The sequence below is a fragment of the Convolutriloba macropyga genome, chromosome 4 (assembly GCF_964194025.1).
Source record: "Convolutriloba macropyga chromosome 4, txConMacr16.3, whole genome shotgun sequence".
NCBI classification, from domain to species: Eukaryota; Metazoa; Xenacoelomorpha; order Acoela; family Convolutidae; genus Convolutriloba; species Convolutriloba macropyga.
Window position 1 is genome coordinate 78,100,560 of NC_134471.1, and position 21,589 is coordinate 78,122,148.

The window sequence follows — 21,589 nt, forward strand, 5'->3', positions numbered from 1 at the left end:
GCTCCAGATACACTTCTTTCTCGATTGGTGAGTGCAGGAAAGCAGTCTTGACATCAAATTGGTGCATCGCATGGCCCTACTTTGCTGATAGCTGAAGTAGAATCCTGAATGTCTCTGGCCTACAGGTGGGCGCAAAATTCTCGAAGTAGTCCAGTCCTTCCACTTGTTTGAAGCCTTTCGCCAAATAGCGTGCTCTGTTTTTGTCGACTTGACCACTGGGTCCCAATTTCACTTTTTAGACTCATTTGCCCGGTACAACGTCCCTGTCTGTGGGTGGTCTCACTAGGTCCCAAGTCTCGTTGTCTTGGAGTGCCTTGAACTCGTCATTCATTGCCCGGTACCACTGTTCCCATTCGTCGTTTTTCTTGGCTTCGTAGACTGTTTTGGGTTCCACATTGTTACCCTGAGTCACAGATGGGTCCTGACTTCACCTAAAAATTGCAGAACATTCCTTGCTGGTGTCCCTCGTCTGGGCTCTGCCCTGTCCGCTTGCTCCAGTGCCTCTTCAAGGAAGCCAACTGTCTGTGAGAAGTATTCCGTTTCACTGTCTTCCAGTGACTCAGAGTCTCTGAGATTCCCTCTTGTTGCAGTAGTTTCTTCATCCAGTGCCGCTTCCTCGACATCTGAAGCATCTCGTCTCAGTTTCGGTTCTTGAGTGGTCACACTCTCTGCGTCATGCCACTCTTCCTTTATTGCAGTAGATGTATCCTGCTCCTTTCTGTTGCCATCGTCTTGATGACCTTCATTTGGGTGCAAGATCCCGTTGCTGTGACCCCTCATCTAGTAGTTTGGGCGTCTCTGTGTTGTCAGGGATTGAGCCCACTTCGGACTCCTTGATGATCACATCTCGAACTGCAACAACTTTGCGTGTGTTGGATACGTAAACCAGGAATCCGTTGTCTCCTTCAGTTTAACCCACAAACATTCCTTCCAGTGCCTTGGGTTGAAGTTTGCTGACATCTAGGTCCCGCTTCCTCATGAAGACTGTGCGACCAAAAATAGACAGTTTACTAATTGAAAGCTTAGGTTTTATACCTCGCATCAGCTCTGCTGGGCTTTTTTCTTCTCCTCGTCTCACAACCAAGTTCCTGATCCTTGTTGCGTGAAGTATTGCTGCACCCCCATCACCTTGGGAAGTCAATGAGCAAACATCTTGCCATTTCCAGCAGTGTCCTGTTGCACCTCTCAGCTAATCCATTCTGTTGTGGCGTCTCTGGTATGGTCTTCTCCTGTAGAATGCCTGCATCTAAGCAGTATGTCTTGAACTGCTTTGAGAGAAACTCCTTCGCATTGTCTTGCCTCAGCTTCTTGGGCGTCCCCACACTGAGAACAAATTTCTTCAGGCTGGCCAGTGCTTCATTCTTTGCCTTAAGCAAGTCCACAAACACAAACTTTGTGGACTGGTCTGCAAACACAATGCAGAACCGGAACCCTGACAGTGACTCTACTCTGAAAGGTCCCATCACGTCTGTGAACACCCTCTCCAGCTTCTCTTCTGCTTGTGTCTCTGCCACTCTTGGTACTGGAGTCTTTGTGAAATTGGCCGATGCACACACATTGCATACATCATCGAGTTCCCCACTGTCTCTAGTGCTTTCCTGACCACATCCGCTTGATTCAAATGACCCAATCGTCTGTGCCACTTCCTTGCACTGTCAAGTTTCACGCTGTTGGAACTCATCTTGAATTCTAGAACGCTGCAGGTAAGTAAAACAAATTATTTTCTTGTGTTAGTTTTACCCGAGTTCCTTTCTGTAGTTTCATGCAGCTGTTTCTTTTCTCAAAAGTGAAGCTATGTCCCCACTCCGTGCATCTTCAGACTGATAGGAGCTTTAAAGAATAGTCCAGCGCACACAAAGCATTCTTGAGTTCGCATTGGAATTCCCCTTTGATTGAGGGTATGGTGATCCTCACACAACCTCTGCCCACCACTCTGGAAGCCTCTCCGTTGGGATTTCTGATCACTGATTCAATGGGCACAAAGTCCAGGAATGCATCGATGTTCGTCACTATGTGATCTGTACAACCACAGTCCGCTAGCATGCCTGCTGTCTTCCACTGGGTAAGAGCTGCCCAGTATTCTTCGTCTGGTGAAGCCAATGTTGGACCCATTGCCACAAACTCCTGTTTGCCTCCATCTCTTTGTCTCTGGCATTCCCTTTCTAGGTGACCTTTCCCACAACAATTGCTGCATTGTGCTGCCTCCTTCCGCCTGCAGTCCTTGCCAATGTGTCCAGGGATTCCACACAAAAAACAGTTTCCTTTCTTGGGTCCCTTCTTGAAGTCACGCTTCACTGCCAGTGCCGCTAAACCACTTTGTCCCTTGTGCATCTGTGCTGTGTTCTCATGGAAGTTCTGCAGCCTTTTCCTCAACTCTGTGAAGTTCGTTGCCGGGATAAAACTTTCCTGTATAACAAAACTTTCAGACCTCATTGGCAGACCATTGAGGACCAAGGCGTTGAAGAGGGTCTCTGAGGCTGCTTCCCCTGCTTCTTGTAGCCTTGTGAGCAACCCCTGTCCTCTGATGAAGAAGCTATCCAAATCCTCAGCATCCTCGAGCTGCAGTCGAGCAAGCTGTGCCACCAAAGTCACCACTGTCGGCGCCTCCACACTCTGAAATCTCCCTTGCAAAAGCTTCCAAGCCTTTGCTCCATCTCCGATGCCGTCATCCCCCACACAGTCATGTCTCATCAGCATGAGGGTTGTTGCATCTAGAGTCAGTGCAAGATGGCACCACACATTGTTCCGTTTCTCCTTGCTGTCTGCAACTTCCTTCTCATATGCATCCTTCAGCACCTTTTGGTTCTTCTTTTCATCATTCCTCGCCCCATTGGCTAGTGGTGCAGGCTCGTTGTGTTGCTCCTTTGTCCCAAGTAGTAATTTGTAGAGTCCCTTTGTCTGCATCATTGCCACAAATCTTGAGCTCCAGATTGCAAAGCCTTGTGCTTTTCCCGTGTAGGTCAGCAACTTCACTGTCTGTTGATCCATCGTAGTTTGAGTTGGCAAAACAAATGTGGAATGTGGAAATAAAAGGTACTAAGCAGAAAAGGACTATGACTGTCAACAACAAATTAGTTTTGTTTTAGAAATTAGTTTTAAGACTTAGAAAACTGCTGGGCCCATACCCTGTTCAGTTATGGGTTTTCGCAAGCGGAAAAAAATCGTTTTTAACTAAGTAGACAAATAAACTTCTCAATATGAGAGAATAACAAGAATGATATTTTACAGTAGAATTTAGAGATTTACAGGAGAGATCTGATTATTTGGTCGAGATGGTGATCTGATTTTGGGGATGAAAAAGGACTCAAAAATCAGCTGTATATATACCCATTATCAGTGTGAAAAAGTCAAGATACAAAACTAATCTTAGCACCATGATTTATAGTGGGGGTCGCAAGGGTCACCCATTATGGTTTGCTTCTGCAAATCAGTCGCAAAGAGAACCATAAATGGAATGCATTTGCACTTTTCTAAGAATTCATTCACACTTCCTGAGATATCATAATCATTTAATACATGCTGGGAAGATTATACAGCAATTAATCTAGCTGTAATAATAGTTATCTAGAATCATCAGTTTAAATCGAGTATTCATTCACAGCACCATTTCTTGAAGATTCATTTTTATCATTATTGGTGACTTGAATCAATTTACCTCTGTCAGATTAATTTGCTAAGTTAAACTTTCTAATCATACTAAATTTAAGTCTTCAACTCGAATCAAAATTCTAACAAAGACATGTTTTGTGAATAATTTATATAGAATTATATTATGAACATTTTCAAAGTGTTGTTAATTTTGATCGTCTCCGAGACTCTAGTTTCTGGAATTTTTTCAATTATTTTCATGAATTTTCTGTTTCTTATTTTTTTGCGTATATAAGATCATGTGCTTGGTTGACTGTCAAAGTTTGATGTTGCTGGAATTTTTTATTGTCATTAGCAAATTCACTTTTTTCGGTTTGTATTCACGTCTTGTCTTGCTATCTTTTTTTATTGTTCAACTGAAATCGTCACAAAAAAATAGAGTAATTTCGTAATATTGAGATTATAGACAATAACTGTTTATTGGTTTTAATTATTCATCGATAAAAAGAATGGTATAAAAAAAGATCAATGTTCGTTGCGCAAAAGAAAAACGGGATCTGAAGTCTGATTCTTAAGTGCTAGATAAACAGAGCGAGAAAGCTTGTTGTACAGTTCTTTAGCAATTCGGGGTTAAACTTAAAGAAACTTTTAACTGAATCGGTACCTTTTCCTTATTGAAAAATGACATTGAAACTATGGTTTTATTTTTATAATAAGCATTGTTTATCAAAAACGTCTGTACTGAACAGACAAGTTTCTTTTTCTCGCTGGTCTTACGTGTTCTCTTCTACTGTGTTATTATGCGAATATCTGAGCAGTTTTCTGGTATTGCTAATGGCCATTGAGCGTTATATCTTAATATGTGTTGCTACAAAATCCCAACAACTTTTATCTCCAGTAAAGCGCAAATTTGTGATCAGTGTGACTCTTCTGGTGTTCGGAATCTGCATCGGATTCGTGATTTTCGATGCCTATTGGAATAGAGAACCGGTACAAAGCATTTCAAATGAACACTGATATCGATCACGTGCGCTTTATGAAAATTCAGGTTTTTTACATTACAGTTTAAAAAGTTGTGATCCTATTCTGAAAACTCCCCCCCCCCTCCCCCCAATCATTTTCTGCCCCCTGCCTGAAATAATAATTCAGTATTTGGATCTTTTCCGTTTGTGCCCCCCCCCCCCCAGCTTATTGGGCGCATATTATTTGCATCCCCCCCAACGCACGTGCCATATTTTAACCTATTGATTTACTATGTAATGGCACGTGATCAGTAATTGGGGGGGTGGGCGCAGATTTTTAGGAATAGAAAAGCATTGAAGAGGGGAAAAATGGTCAAAAAGAAATCCTAATTGAAGAAAAAGTTTACCATGTTCAGTCAAGTTGTGAACTAGAAGATGCAATATTTCAGAGCCCAAATTTATTAACCTGTTTTCATATTTATTACAAACAGTTCGTGAGAAAAAGAGCAATGAAAGCCAATATATGTGACCGCAGGAGGTCCTAAAAAAGTCAAAAGTGTACTTTTTTTGTTTAAAAAAGTAAATTGAAAATATAACCCAGGGGTTAAATATTACAAGTTTAAAATTATATATACAAAATTAGTACAATGTTAAAAATCAAAATTAGTGGTTCCGTTTTTTAAAGTTAAAAATAACTTTTGAAGCCACCAACGTTCCTTTCCAACGGTACAAGCTTGAATTGTTGGAGCAGATGCTGTTTTAACATGCGTTTAAACTTTGAGCGTGATCTGATAGTCCGGACTTCACGCGGAAGTTTATTCCATTTTTGGATGCTTCTTTTTTCTAATGATCGACTGCTCGATCAGATCACCTTTCACTCAGGATAATCGCATTTACGAAAAAAAACTGAGGTCATTGGACAGCTTCTCATAACGTAATCTGAGTGTTCTATGTCAGCTACCACTAACTTAGAGCACGAAAACAATTACCAGAAAACTCGAATAAACCACATCGGCGTTCAATTTTGATCTAATTTAAAAACTTGACGAATTCGCTGAAAAAATATTGCGAACAATAGGACACATCTTTTGAGGCTCATTGAAAACAAATTTACAAATGCACCAGCACTGTGGCAATAAAAACAACCTGATAAGTTGTTAAAAATAGAGCAATAAACTTGAAACTTTGTCCAAATCGATACATTGGGCAAAATAGAGCAACAGAAATAATTATATGTGACTCGTGGACGACATAATATCGGACAAAAATGCACCGCCTACTAAGGAATATTCACTTTCAAAAAACAAACGCAAACTTCGGATAAACTCTTTTTTGAGCTTAGCTAATTTTCGTACTTAAGTTGTTTTTTTCGTACTCATGTTTAAAATCATTCTCTGATCAGACTATTTCGAACGCACTTTAGTCTGGACAATGGTCTGGAACTCGTCTGGACAATAGTCTGGAACTTGTCTGATCAGGGGTCACTTCGGTCTGGAAATCGCCTGATCAGAGGCGGCTTCGAGCGCACTTCGAGCGCACAATGATCTTCCAGCGCATTCTTGTCTGATCAGAGGTTACTTCGGTCTGGGACGGTCTGATCAGAGGTCCCACTTGTCTGGGATGGTCTGATCAGAGGCGATTTCGAGCGCGACCTCAACCTGGGAGCTACCGCTGGCCTAGCAGAAGAGATTGAAGAAATTGAAAAATTTGCTGAAAGAGAATTTTTTGGAAAAAAAACACAAACGTTAATGGTCAAAGAAAGCATCCCGTTGTCCCGTTTTGGGTTGGGATTACCTTAGAGTCTCGGGCAACAGAAAGCAATAGAACACAAGAACACAGTTAGGAAAGAGAATTTGTCCGAAAAAGAACCCTACTTGAAATCAAAGGTTCACTATATTCTGCCGAGTTGTGAGGATAGAAGATGAATAATATGAGCCCCGATTTCATATTGACCATATTCATATTAATATCAAATAATTCATGCTAAAAATGAAAATCAAAAAACAAAAAGTGTAAAACTCCCTCAAGAAAAGCACACTTGCAAAGAGACACTGAACTCTTTGAACAAAGCTCTATAATCTGAACTGTTTGTGCTTTTGGTAGCTATAACCAGCCTAGTTGAAGGAATCAATTACAACAAAACCAGAAAGAAAACAATAGCATTCTGTTTTGACTAAGTTTGCAAAACTGACGAAATTGCTCAATAAAAAACTCTTGGAATAAAAACACAGCTTTTGACGAAAAAACTACCAGCCTTATGTCAGCAAAACTCAGAGTCTGAAAAAGGACAAAATTTACCTCTCGCTCAGGAAACGTATTTGAAATTAAAATCAAGATGGTTTGGATAGATTCTCATAACATGACCCTTTTTTGTATAATAGTAGTGGATAAAACAAGGATTCCAACCACCAGAAAATTTTGTCCCTTTCTCCTAACGCTAAACGCGCATGTCGAATCGGGACAAATTTTACTGTTTGTTGGAATCCTTGTTTTATCCACTACTATATATTAGCTCTGAATTCAATAAAAAAAATCAATTAAAATCAAAAATAAAACAAAAAATCGAAAAATCAAAGCAAAATATACGTTTCACGTTACTCACTTATTCGGAGTGATCCCCCAGTAGAAGGTCGCTCTTTTTCGCTCTTAAAGAGTGATTCCCTCTTTTTTGATATTTTTTTATTTTTTTATACTTTTTATTTCAAATTATCTATACTCTTCAATAAATTTATATTTTCTTTTACTTTTTCTATATTTATTCCATTATTACTAAGAAATGATACAAAATTATAGTATTTACATGAACAACTTTTCTCTGTTTCGACAATAACTAAAGGAATTACAGCTCTAGGACTTTGTCTTTTATCTAATAAGCTTCTACTAAATCCTCTAGTTAATTCTACATCTGGATGTTGTTTCTTTACATGAGCCCGTATCCCATCATATCTCACAGCAGACGTACAACATGGACAATTAACTTTAGCTGAAGTACAACTTCTACATGTATACTTACTCTCATCAAAATCAGTTGGTGGTTTTACATAATTACATTTATTACAACTTCTAATTAAGACTTCTGGGTTAAAGTTAGGGTTAAGGTTGGGGTTAAGGTTAGGGTTAAGGTTAGGGTTAAGGTTAGGATCTGAGTTAGAGTTAGAGTCATAGATAGAACCACAACTAGATACAGAAACAGTACCAGAACCAGAACTAGAACCAGAACCAGAACAAGAACTAGGACTAGAATTAGAACTAGAGCTAGAACTAGAACCAGAACTAGAACTAGAGTTAGAGCTAGAGCTAGAACTAGACTAATTTGTTAAAGAAAAACCCCATGGAGAAAAATTATTAGCACAAATACCACTTAGTATTATATTACCACACATACATTTATCAGTTTTATCTTTATGACATAATTCATAATGATATTTTAAAACAGCAATGTTTCCATATTCATAGTTACACTCTAAACATTTTAAAAGCATTTAGAATGGGGTAAACTTTAATATTCACCTAATCATAGGACTTTCTCCATCAGTGGAACTGCTTCGCGGGGTAATATTTAACCATGATTTCAATTAAATCACTAGTATGATCTTTAGATGTGATATACTCTGCTAAATATTTATTTATTTCCTAACGTATTGAGTGTATTAGTTTTACATCTCTTATCCAAAATGAATTCAAGGTCTAATTCTTTTTTATCTCTAACAAAATTTATAATCTCTTCTCTAAATTCTTCATTATTTCCATATAGTCTGTTTAAAAATTTTCCTCCCTTTCTATTCAAAATTCCCATCTCTTCATTGACGAAGTCGCAGCTACACTGATTTATATATTCTTCTTTTATTGTTTTTCGTAGATTAGTGAACGAACTTTGTTCGTGGTTCTCCAACGCGCTTTGCTCGTGGTTCTCCAACGAACTTTGCTTGCCACGGATTCGTCTGTTAGTAGATCAGTGAACGAACTTTGTTCGTGGTTTACCAAACTGCTTCGCAGATCATTATCCAACTCTTCTCCATATTCAACGTTAACTAATGTATTTACTCTACTCAACATTGTGCTTGCTCCCATTGCTACACTCCCAGCATTTCTTGATATTATATCAGGATAAATATAACTAAATATAAATAAACCTGAGCTTATATTTCCACCAATAGTTGATAAACTTTTTATACCTCTTTCCATAATCATTTCTTTAGTTAAAACATCATTCTGTATTTTGATATTATTTAATTTAAGAATTTTATTAAAATAGAATATATAGTTATCGTGATTAATAACATTTCTATCTGTTGCATTTATCATGAGCGGTTTCATATATGCTATAAGTTTATTTTTATCTTCTCTTTTTAACTCATCTTTTAAACTAAGAGCTTTTAAATCAAGGAAACCAACTCTTGAATCATATATCATTGTTCTATTACTATTAATAATAATAAATGTAATTTCCTTCTTATTATATTTAATTATACCATAACGAAGTTCATCTGAGATTCCATCTGTACGATTATAATGGTTACTATTTAACTCACTAATTTTTTTTACTAAAGCTATGTTCACATTTATATATCTCATTAAAGTTTTTAAATAGATCAGGTCCATTATATGTTGTTAAATAAATAGTATCACAACTCATTCTTGCTGTATTAATCATTTGAGCTGGTTTATGACACATTACAATCATTTGAATATTATAATGTCTACCTCCAGTAAAATAATAAGCTATATTTTTATTTAATCTATCACCCATATCATCAAGTACTAATACACAATTCTGAAATTTATGCATATTATTTTTTGTGATCATATTTATATCACATTTATTAAACCCAGTATAAAACTTATTAGATCCAGGATCTATCCAGTCTCTGTCATCTTTACACACTATAACTATATTTTTAGCTTGGTCTTGGTTTTGGTTTTGGACTTGGTGTTGGTTTTGGTCTTGGTTTTGGTTTTGGTCTTGGTTTTGGTTTTGGTCTTGGTTTTGGACTGAGTATAATTTTAAGTATTGTCTAATAAAATATGTTTTCCTTGTACCAGTTCCACCATAAACAATAGTATGTAATGGTGACTTTTCATATTCAAATCTAACTAGATTCCTATTCATAAATCCACCAAAGCTTTCTTCTAGTTTTGTGTATTTACTCGGTATTGAATCATATATTATAAAACAAAATATAATTATAATAATAAGAAAAAAAATTATACCACCTTTATCCATTTTTATATACAAAATTTATTATATAAAAAATGCTTATCCTAACTTTTGAGGAATTCAATAAAAAATTTAATATTGATAATAATGCTATGAGTGATATCAGAATAAAAGATATAGGTAAAGATATAAGTCTAACACCAATTGAAATAGTAATGAGAGATGAGACTCCAGATAGTATCCGTGAAAAGACTTCACCAATCGGGGAACCTAACTTCAACATTATTGTCAATCTACATCCAACTGAGGGTACACATTGGGTTTTAGTTATAAGAAGAGAAGGTGGTCCTGTGTATTAATTTGATGGTTTTGGTGTAGAAACCCCACCATTATTTTTAGAAGAATATGTTTATCTAGGCTCTAATGAGAGAATACAACAATATGATGAATCTTATTGTGGGGCTTAATGTTTATATATGATCTATCTTATTGATAGAGGATTCAGAATTAAAAGTGCTTTAAATATTCTAGTAAAACAGTGTAAACATCCAGGAATGTATAATGAGTGTTTTTGTTTAAGTTGTAATGTTAATGTTAATGATAATGATAATGATCTACGAATTAGCTTTGCTAATAATGATAATGATAATGATAATGATAATGATAATGATAATGATAATGATAATGATAATGATAATGATAATAATAATGTTAATGATAATGATAATGATAATGATAATGATAATGATAATGACATTGATAATGATAATGATAATGTTAATCAGGGAACCTGCTTCGCAGATGATCTACGAAGTAGCTTTGCTAATAATGTTAATGATAATGATAATGTTAATGATCTACGAAGTAGCTTTGCTAATAATGCTAATGATAATGATAATGATAATGACATTGATAATGATCTACGAAGTAGCCTTGCTAATAATGTTAATGATAATGTTAATTATAATAATAATGTTAATGATAATGTTAATCAGTGAACCTGCTTCGTAGATGATAATTTTATATATCAGGGAACCAGTTTCACAGATCTATTTGGTGAAAAACATGGCGAAGCATCGGTGGAACCCGTTCCCGGATGGACGAATTCCCATCAAAAGTGTAAACCTAATAACAATAGTCCTACTAACACTATCTCTGTAAATATAAATGATGATCTACAATCATGGCTAAATGATGATGATATAATTACTGAAGCTGAATTACCAGATAACTTTAGATATATAATATCTGGTCCTCGTGAATGTGGTAAGACATTCTTATTAAAAAAACTAATTCTAGCTAGTATATATTTTGATAAGCTATACATCATTGGACCTACTGGTGATCAATACAATGGATTAGAAAGAATAAACCCAAAGCAATTATAGAATTTATTAAAGATATGAAAGATTTACCAACTCCTGATAAACTACCCAAAGTTTTAAAGAAACTAATCATATTCGATGATGTTAGAGCCAAAGAGCCAGTTATTAATGAATACTTTTGTAGAGGTAGAAATAATAATTGCAATATGATATATCTTAATCAAAACCTGTTCTCTCTGGATAGACAGAGTGTTAGAGAGAACTGTAATCTATTTATTTTATTTGAACAGAGAGGTAAAGTCCTAGCATCGATATATCAAGATATCTTTAATAATGATGAACTTAGTTATAATGATTTTGCTAATATTTGTAATAATGTATGGAAAGAGCCTTACAATTACATTGTCATTGATGTAACTAAAAATGAAAATACTAATGGTAAACTAAGAATTAATTGGTATTGGAGAGTTTTGTAGTTTAGTTTAAGTTTAAGTTTAGATCTAGACTAGATCGTCAAAGTTGCTGGTTACACCAGATGTAAAGTAAAACTTAATACATCACCATTAAAGTCTATAGTTCTTCCATGCTCATCTTTAATATGAAACTCTATATATTCTATTCTATCTTTGGTTACATTTTGATACAAGATATTAGTTGGTATAATATTTATCAAGTAACCTGGTGGTTCTGTTAGATTAAAAGTATAGAATGTATCTGCATCTTTACCATTATCTTTAGCTCCAGATATAATATTGCAATGAATGTTAATATTATTGAAACCCATAATATCAATAATTTTCTGAGATTTATATTTACCTTTTTTATAAACTATTTTTCTAAATCCTAGTAATGAGGCTATTGAGTTTTCTATATCAAAGCTGAGTGCTCCTTGTTTTATTTCCATTAAACTTTTCATCGTATTCTTATCAGGTTCTATTATAAAATTACCATCAGTTTCTTCTTTTATTAATTCTGCTATGTCAGTTAACTCATATGCTCCCGGTGTAATAGCTGAATATAGCAACGGGACTCCTTTATAATTATAATTAGGGATAGATGTAATGTTTGGGCATGAGGTAGAGATAGGGTTAGGGTTATGGGTAAAGTTAGGGTCAGAACTAAGAGCCTGAGGTAAAGCTTCATCGTCTTTTATAACAGTACTAGCATATAAGAATTGATTATTCCCTCTATTCACATTAAACACCAAATTATAAACAGACAATCTAATTAAACCTAATTTTGATGAGTTAAGTATAGGTTCACTAAAATTAAACTTTTCTGTTGGCTTCATCATTCTAAAGTTAAGTGTATGTTCCTCTTTAGTTTTTGTTAAAGCATCATGTATCTTTTGCAGTTCCCATAAGGTTAAATTTTCTGTCATTTTTTATCTAATAAAAATGGATTTGAATTTGGATACAACTTATAGTTATAATAAAGATACAAACAAAAGTAAGATTATAAAATATAAACCTAATAATCTAGCAACAGTGAATACAATCAATACTAACATTAACATCATACTCAATAGAGAAGAGAATCATTCAAATTTACATGATTCATATCTAGAGATAGAAATTGTTGTATCAGATGATGCTGGTGGTGTATTTGCTAATGATGCTTATATCAGATTAGTTAATTATGGTATGATGGCATTGTTTAGTTAAATTAGGCTTGAAACTAGTGGTGGTAGGACTATTGAATATATAGATCACTGTCATCCTAATCTATTGATGTATAAGTTTTTAACTAGTACTGATGATGAATATGAGAGTGGTTTTGTTAAAAATCAAGGCAATAGAGATAGTCAACTTAAAGGTTACCATATTGCTGCACAACGAGGTCATATGTATATGATGATAAGGATGAGTGATTTATTTGGTTTCGTAAATGATTTAGAAAAGATTATATATGGTTTAGGATTTAAACTATTATTAAAAAGAAATAATAATGATAGAGCTATATAGAGTTAATGCTAATCCTGTTGCAGTTGCTAATGATGGTAATATAGAAATTAGAGATCTACCGTGGTGTGTACCTAGTATTGATCCTAGTAATGATAATAGAACTATTGTGCAAAAGGGTTTAAATAAAAAGAATAATGTAGACTTTAGTTATTATGAACGAGAGACATTTTATTAGAATGTGCCCAATGCTACTAACTTCTTGTTTGATCTTGGTATGGAGAGTGGTATGGAAAGACCACAATATATAGTAGTTGGTTTTGAAAATAATAATGTTAATGAACAAACTCAAGATGCAAGTACATTTGATATAATGAATGTTACTGAATGTTATTGTAAGACTGGTAGTGAGTTTTATCACGAGGATAGAATGAATATTAATTATGAAACTACTAATTATAATGAGGCTTTTAAAGAGATTGTTAGATTTAGTAAAGATTATAATGGGATACCACATAATATAAAACCATATATAAATCATAGAACATTCAAAAGTATTTATAGAATATATGTATTCGATACTAGATATCAAAGGGATCATATAGGACCACAACCAATACTACTTAATTTTAAATTTAGTGCAGCAGTTGCAGATGTTATATGTCACGCATTAGTATTAACTAGAAAGGTTATTAGTGTGAATAGTGATGGTAATAAGATGGTTGATATAATCTCATAGACATAGTCTTAGTTATAATTAAGTCATAGTTATAATTAAGTCATAGTTATAATTATAACTCTAGTCCTTGTCATTCTTTCCTACTAGTCCTAACAAAACCCTTAGCATAAATAATATCTAATTTCCTTTTATTCTCTAGAGACAGACCCTCAGCTTCAAGCTTAATCTTAGCCTTGGGCCTAACCTTGGGCTTGGGCTTAGGCTTAGGCTTAATAACAACAAAAGGATTATATTTTTTAACTTCCATTATTTTTTATATATAGAAATGAGTCTTTTAAATAAGTTCAAAACTAATTCATATTGTATTGGAGGTAGACATTATAGTGGTACTAATAACATAAGAGGTTTTATTACTTTAAAAGGTACTAAAACGTTAAAGGGTAATTGTGTAAGAGAAACAAGTCAATGACAGTCAGTGATGCAACAATGGAAGCAGAGGGACTGAAAGATTTCTTTAAAAGTGTTGGTAGGGCTACAGTTATTTTGGAAAGAAGGTTGCAAATAATCCAGTAAGAGCATTAGAAACAGCAAGTAAAATAGGAAGTGCAGCTGCAAGTAGAAACCCTAAAGCAGCTCTAGCGGCTACACCTGATTTAATTAAATTTGCAACTACTGGTGAAGGTATAAAGGTAGTACAAAAAGGAAGAGGTTTATACTTAGGTACTAAGAAGAGATAATTATATGATTATGATTATGATTATATTATGTTTATGATAATGTTTATGATTATGATTATGATTATATTATATTTATGATTATGGTTATGATTATATTTATATTATGTTTATGATTATCGATCTGAGAAGCAGGTTTCCTGAAGGGTGTAATCGCTTCCCGGATAAATTTTAATACTAATATTATTATTACTAAATACATTATTATAACTAAACACTAACAACTTTAGTTTAAAAAAACACTCAGCTTATTTTTCTTGTTTTTCTTATAATCCTCATATACCTTAACTAATTCATTATACTCATCGTTATCTATTTTATTATCATTCATTGATTTAGTATATAGTCTATTAAACTTGTCGCTAAACCGTTTACTTAAAATATACTTTTGTGAAAACTTTATAAATTTATTTCTTATTTTAGTATTATTTGTTTTTGATAATGAACCACAAACAGTTGCTGTAGCAAAAGCTGTTGGTATAGAATAAGGTAATCCTATACCTGTTAATGCAACTGATGTTGATGTTGCAGTTGTTGCTATAGATGATAATACTATTTCTGTTATCTCGGCTACGTTAATATTATTTTTATATCCACTTAACTTCTTATTATAGTTATTAGATTCAGTTTCATAATAATTTCTAATATCCTTTATAATGGTAATATTGTTGTTAAATTTATTATTAGCTTGAATTTTTTCCTTTATGTATTGTTAATTAATCCGTGAAGCGGTTTTACCAATGTTTGTTAAGTTTGGGTAAAGTCATCTCTCACTCGGTGCTGTTGGGTTAGTCATAGTTTCGGTTATTTTAATTATTAAAAATTCTTTCTATTTCTTTCGTTATATCTTCTTGTTTAAAACCATAATGCACCTCAAGTCTTGCTTGCTCTTTATTATCAACTAACGCTTTTCGTAAAAGTATAGCAATTATATATTGTACTATTGTCCTTTTATTCTTTAAAAGGGCTTCATCTATAAAAGAATTAGTCTTTTTATTAACTTCTTTTTTTTAGCCCAGTAGTAAACATTTCATCTAGTTGTATGTTTGTGATATTCTGATTCAACTTATTATTATCAAGTTCTTGTTTTAATTGATTATTTTAAGAGATAGTATCTGCAGCAACTTTATTACAAAACTTAACAGTACTTCTGACTTCATTTGTTGATTGAATAAACTCATTAATTAGTTCATCATTAACTTGTGTTTCATTTAGTTGTAATGTTTTAGTTGTGACTTTATCAAATTCACCTTTTCTTAGTTCAGTTATGTTTCTACGTAAAACGTCTATTTTATTAGAAGAGGATAATAAGTTATTGTCACAATACTCTTTATTAACAACATCTTTTTCATCTATCGGAGGATGTACATTTGTAATTTTATAGGTATCCTTCATATCAATATTATCATTGTCTTCTAGGAAAAAGCCACGAGCCTTACTTAGTGTTAAGTTGTTTGTTGATGTTGATGTTGATATATGTTTAGCTTGATTGAATCTATTTCTTGTCATCTTTGTATTTGTTTACATATAATTAGAATAATAATTAGTCTTGTAATTAGTTTTATAATTGGTATTACAATTAGACTTAGACTTATAATTATAATTAGACTTAGGACCGCAGGTCAATCTGCGAAGCAGATTCCCTGATATTTAATGATTCCAAAACCTTATTATTAGATTCAAAGTCAAACTCGGATTTTAATAATTCCTGTTCGTAATATTTACCTTGTATTATCTCACCATTAATATCTTCTATTTTATTTGTTGGTGGACGTGTTTTTAGAACTTCATTAACTTTAAACAATTCTCTATTCCAATTAGAAATGTAAACTTTAGAGAAGATATTACGTTTATCTACATTTCTAACGTAATCACCAACTTTAAGTTTAGGTTGGGCGTAGCCAGGTTTACCCTTAATATTTTTAAAAATAAAAGAGTATTTAACTTTATCAGGATCATTAGAAGCGTCAACTGGTGTCATTTTATTTGTTGAGTGAATGTTATTGTTATATGTTACAACAGCATCATTTAATATATTTACCCAATTACCATCGACCTTGATGAACATAGGTTTAATTATTATATTTACTAATGTTCTATTAAATCTCTCTCTGAATACAGCCTTTCAATCACTATAAGTAGAATATAGTTTTGTTTCATGTTCTTTAAGTAAAGATTTAAATGTTTTATTGTAAAACTCACTACCTCTGTCTACCCAAAACTTCTCTGGTTTTCGAGGTTCAGAGCCACCTTGTGGATGTTCACTTAATATTATTTTAGAACCATAGGTTATAGATAAACCAGATTTATTCTTTAATGGAACAGCCCATGCATTTTTTGTGAATATATCTATAACAGTTAAAATAAACTTATAATTTTTATTGTATTTACTTAGAGATGACTTATCAATTAAATCAGCTGACCATGTTTCATCTTTATATAATGGTATTATTCGTTGTCTTCTAAACTTTGTTATTTGAGGACTGAATACTTCTTTAGCTAATAGTTGTTTTTGTTGTTGTTGTTTTTCCATCATTGTTTATTTACCATAGTTAAAAACAAAATTATCTAGTTGCTCTCGATTAATTATATTCATAGATAATAGTTGCTCAGATATATCTAGCATTTCATCATATAATCCATCATGGCCAGTTTTTGTTTCTAGTATTAATAATTCTAGTCTTTCTATTAAACTATTTGGGTCTGGGTTGCTATTTAATCCCCTACCATATACATCATCTTTTGCCCCTATTATACGTTTTATTGTTCTATATCTAGCGCTTATTTTATCCCCTTTTCCTAAATCATATCTAATATCCTCTAAAAACCTTTTAATTTTGTTTTCATCTTCCTTGATTTTACCATGTTTTATATTAGGGTTAGTGAGAAAGTTTATAAACTTATCTGATAATTCATATATATTATCCTTAACTATAAATGCATTTTCTAGGTAAATTAGTTTAACACCGTTCATTTCAAATTCACCAATATCTAAATTTCATTTTATATCGAATTTTATTTTTAATCGAGCGTTAGGTTGAATTGACATTAAATTAATAATTTGAGCTGTTTCTTTATCTACTAAAAGTCCTGGTTTATCTCGAGCTTCCTCTACAGCTTTGCCATTGGACTTCATTAAAGCTTCATTAAACTGGAGGCCAGCTTGTTGGATCATCTTAGTTTGTTTATCTAACTCTTGATTTCGCCAATCTATTGCTCTCAATGTTTGTTCACCTAATGCTAGATTCCGTTCAGTGTTTGCATTTAGTGTTTTAGTTAAAGGATCAAATAACTCTCTTCTGTTTCTCCATAATATTCTTGTTGTTTTAATTTATCTTCTAATCTATTCTTTCTGTTTAGTTTTTCTAGATAGTTTAATTCTTTAAGTTCATCTAGCTTAGTCATTTTATATGTATTGAAAAATTATAATAAGAGTAAAAAATGGATAATGAAAAATCTATTGATGAAAACTACTCTGAGTTAAAGAAATGTTTAGCTTGTGGAAAACAATATCGGACTATGAAAGAGTTTATAAATCATGCTAAGGATCCCTGGCATGATGAATTAATAATTTCAAGTTATTCTAATTATATAGACGAAAGGGAAACCAGTAAAATAATAAAATTTATAGAATATAACAAAAACAAATTAACTAGAGGAAATAGTGATTTGGAAATAACTTTCGGAGGGATAATGATCTATAATGTACTAACTACTAAACCAGGAGATGCAATTGATCATTTTATAAAAGGAAGTATAGAATATTACTAACCAGTTTTTATTCAGATTGTAAATCAGGGAGAACCTGCTTCACAGATAACTGCTTTGCAGATCATTATATAATCTAATAGCAGCTTCAATTAACATTCTATCATCATTAATGTTTAGTTCTAGAATATTTTTAACCAGTTGTTCTTTGTTTAAACTTAATGATGCTTGGCTTGCCATGGATGAAGTCCGTTCACAGATTTTATTTACTAAATCTCTTTTGAATAGATGTAGATTCTCATAATGAGGATAACTTTTTATATTGTTTACATAAAACCTTTTATCATCAAATACATTTAAACTAATCTTACTTGTTTTTCTTGTTGTCATGTTATCGCCAACTTTTTGTATTCTGCACTCATCTATAGAACTCTGTGTATTATTCATTAATGCATCATAATAATCTAAGTGCCTAGCATTATTATGCTTCTTTATTCCTTTTTCTTTAGTGTTTTTAGGATAATTTTTTAAGCTATATGTGTTGGGGGACAATGCTATAAATTCCTCAATAATCCTACTCCCCAGCTCGTGCTTAAACTTGCCGGGGACTTTATTATTAGTTTTTATAGTTATGTCTAGATTACTTAAGTCCATATGCTCATCACTAACTTTACCTTCACTATAACTTAATACGAAACTGTCCGTATCCATATAGTGAAGTGTTAGATCTTTGAGGGATGGTTGTAGAATTTTATAGAATACATCAAACATATGTAATTTGCTAAGTTTGAGTATTGTTACTCCTACATATACAGGTGGGCTATATTCTATTTTTTTCTTTATATATTCTATTTGGCTATAATCTCTATATCAGTTATATTCTTAAATGTTGGTTTACTTACACTTTTCATTATCTTCTCTTCATCAAGCAGGAACTTACTTTGAAAGAAGTGTAGAGGATTCATGCACATTCGTCCATATAATGAGTTATTAATTAATTTCCTTACATCCTTTTCTGCTTCAGTTTTAGCTGTTGCTCTTTTATTTGTATTGTTTTGTATATAATCTCTACATATATAATCTTGTTCAAATTTAATTACTCTATGTATTTTTGTTACTTTTACTCCCATCTTAACAAAGACCTTTAATATCCTATAATGAACCATATATTCTGTTTTGTTGTTTTGGTCTAAGATTAATTTCTCTGATCTTGCCTTGCCTCCATCTCTTTCTCTGTAACCTAATTCATTATCATTTATCTTTCTCTTATTAGGCATTAGTGCTAACTGTTCTGTTCTCTCTTTACATTCATTAGTATAATCAATATCACAAACTATATAGTAACCATGATCACTATCATCTGGAGTATTCAATATTACATCGAGGAACCCGCTTCGCGGATCTAGAGTAGTAGTAGTAATAAACTCAAAATCCTTATAAGGTAACTTTTGCATCATTGCATAACCATATAGGTTGTTTGCGTCTATGTACCATATGGACCTCCGGACATGCTTCGCCATGGTCTTACCACTGTCATTGTCATTGTCATTGCCATTGCCATTGCCATTACTACTATTATTACCCTTAGCATTACCATTACAATCTGCGAAGCAAGTTCCCTGATTATTTATATATCTATCACCCATTATTCCACATATACCACTTCTCTTTGCTGCAACAAAATCATCTAGCATTTGTTTATCTTGCAATGTATCGAATGTAACACCAATTGAGATTAACCAACAATCAAAACTATAACCTGGGAGACTAACGTAATGTAGTGGATTGAGCTTGAATTCTTTCATACTTAGTTTAACATATTCATTCATGCAGTAGCCTAATATTTCCACACCATTCTGTAAATACTCTATAGTAAGATCTTTTCCAGTTTTATGATTGTTTTCGTTATTAAAGTTATCTACTTCTTCTTGTGTTGGTAATTTATTATGTAGAGAGGATTTAAAGTCTTCTATTTTTAGGTTACCTATAACTTCTTGGTAGGTAGCTTTGCTACCATTGGCAACTTCGCTGTCATAATCATCCAAACCAAAGTTCTCATATGGATATAATGTTTTAGTTTTACATTCGTATATCTTTTCCATTTGATCTAGAGGCATAGCTAAGAAGTTATAACTATCTAAGAATTTAAGACAACCAATGCTTAACATCTCAGACTTACCAGCAGCTAGTGTATGCTATCTACTTTTCTTTTATCATTATTCTGTTTGAAGAGTTCACTGTATAGTTGGTTGAAGTCATAGCCAGAGCCATTATGAAATATTACTGGAATGAAGTTTTGTTGTTTGTATCTTAGATTACATATTTTACATACTGGTCCTCTATATTTACCAGTTTCATGACAATGATCTCTTACTTTATTAATACATGTTTTCATGCAGATATGACAAGTGTTATTAGTTTCATGATATAATTTATCTTCTTCTGTGAATATCATTTGCTTGTTGCGCTTGAAGTTATTCTCAGTTTCTATTTCTAATAGATTTTTAGCAAAACTTTTGATGCAGCCTACACCGAAGTAGTGTTTGAAATTACCTTGCCAGGTGTAACCCAGAGCTATTGGAATATGCTCAGCTATTACATATGAACAATAATTAGTTGAGACTTCAACAATGCAACATTCTATATCGGCAGTTATAATATTTTTTATTTTTTATATTCTGACGTTTTTGTTCATTTATAAAAGTAATATGTTTTTTCTTAGGACAAACAATCTCTGGTTTGAATGAGTTGTTGCATTCGTGTTTATCATAATTAATTTGTGAGTTAAACCAATAGGTACACCTATCACAATAATAATATTTACTGTTGCTTTTATTTGGTCGTTCTAACAGGGTTTCTATAATTTTTATTAGGGCACAGTGTTCTATTTGAGCATTACTCCAAACTAGTATTCTTACATCTTTTCTATCTTTATTAAAATCATCCACTTGTTTAAACAATTCTTTTTTACCATTACCACAAGGTGTGTATATCCAAATATTAATATTATACAATTTCTGTTTTCTTATTATATAGGCAAAATCATCTTCAAGTTGTTGTCTTGGTTCAATTAGTTTATCTACATATTTACTTTCTCGAGTTGCATGGTGTGGGGCGGGATGTAGCCAAGCAGTTACAGTTAGTTGTAAGCAATTGTATTTATAACTACGTATATTTAATATCGATTTAGAGTTTTTGAGATCAGGAGGTAAATCTATATAACTACCAATAGATGCTATAGTTGGTTCAATGTTTAACTGAATACTTTTTATTCCAAGAAACTCAAAATCATAACCATAACCTTCATATATTTCCTTTTCGAAATCTAGCCACCGACTGAAGTCACCATATTCATATATTGCATTATTAATAATATGATCAGTATTGAAAAATATTTTAGTAGTTTTAACTTCTACTTTGGTTCTCTTCTTATAATCACATTCAGCCGTGATCTTATATTTAAAACTCTTAACTTTTCTGAAATGGTAACAAATTGTAATTCCTTCTAAAGAGTAATTAGTTGCTTCATCTATA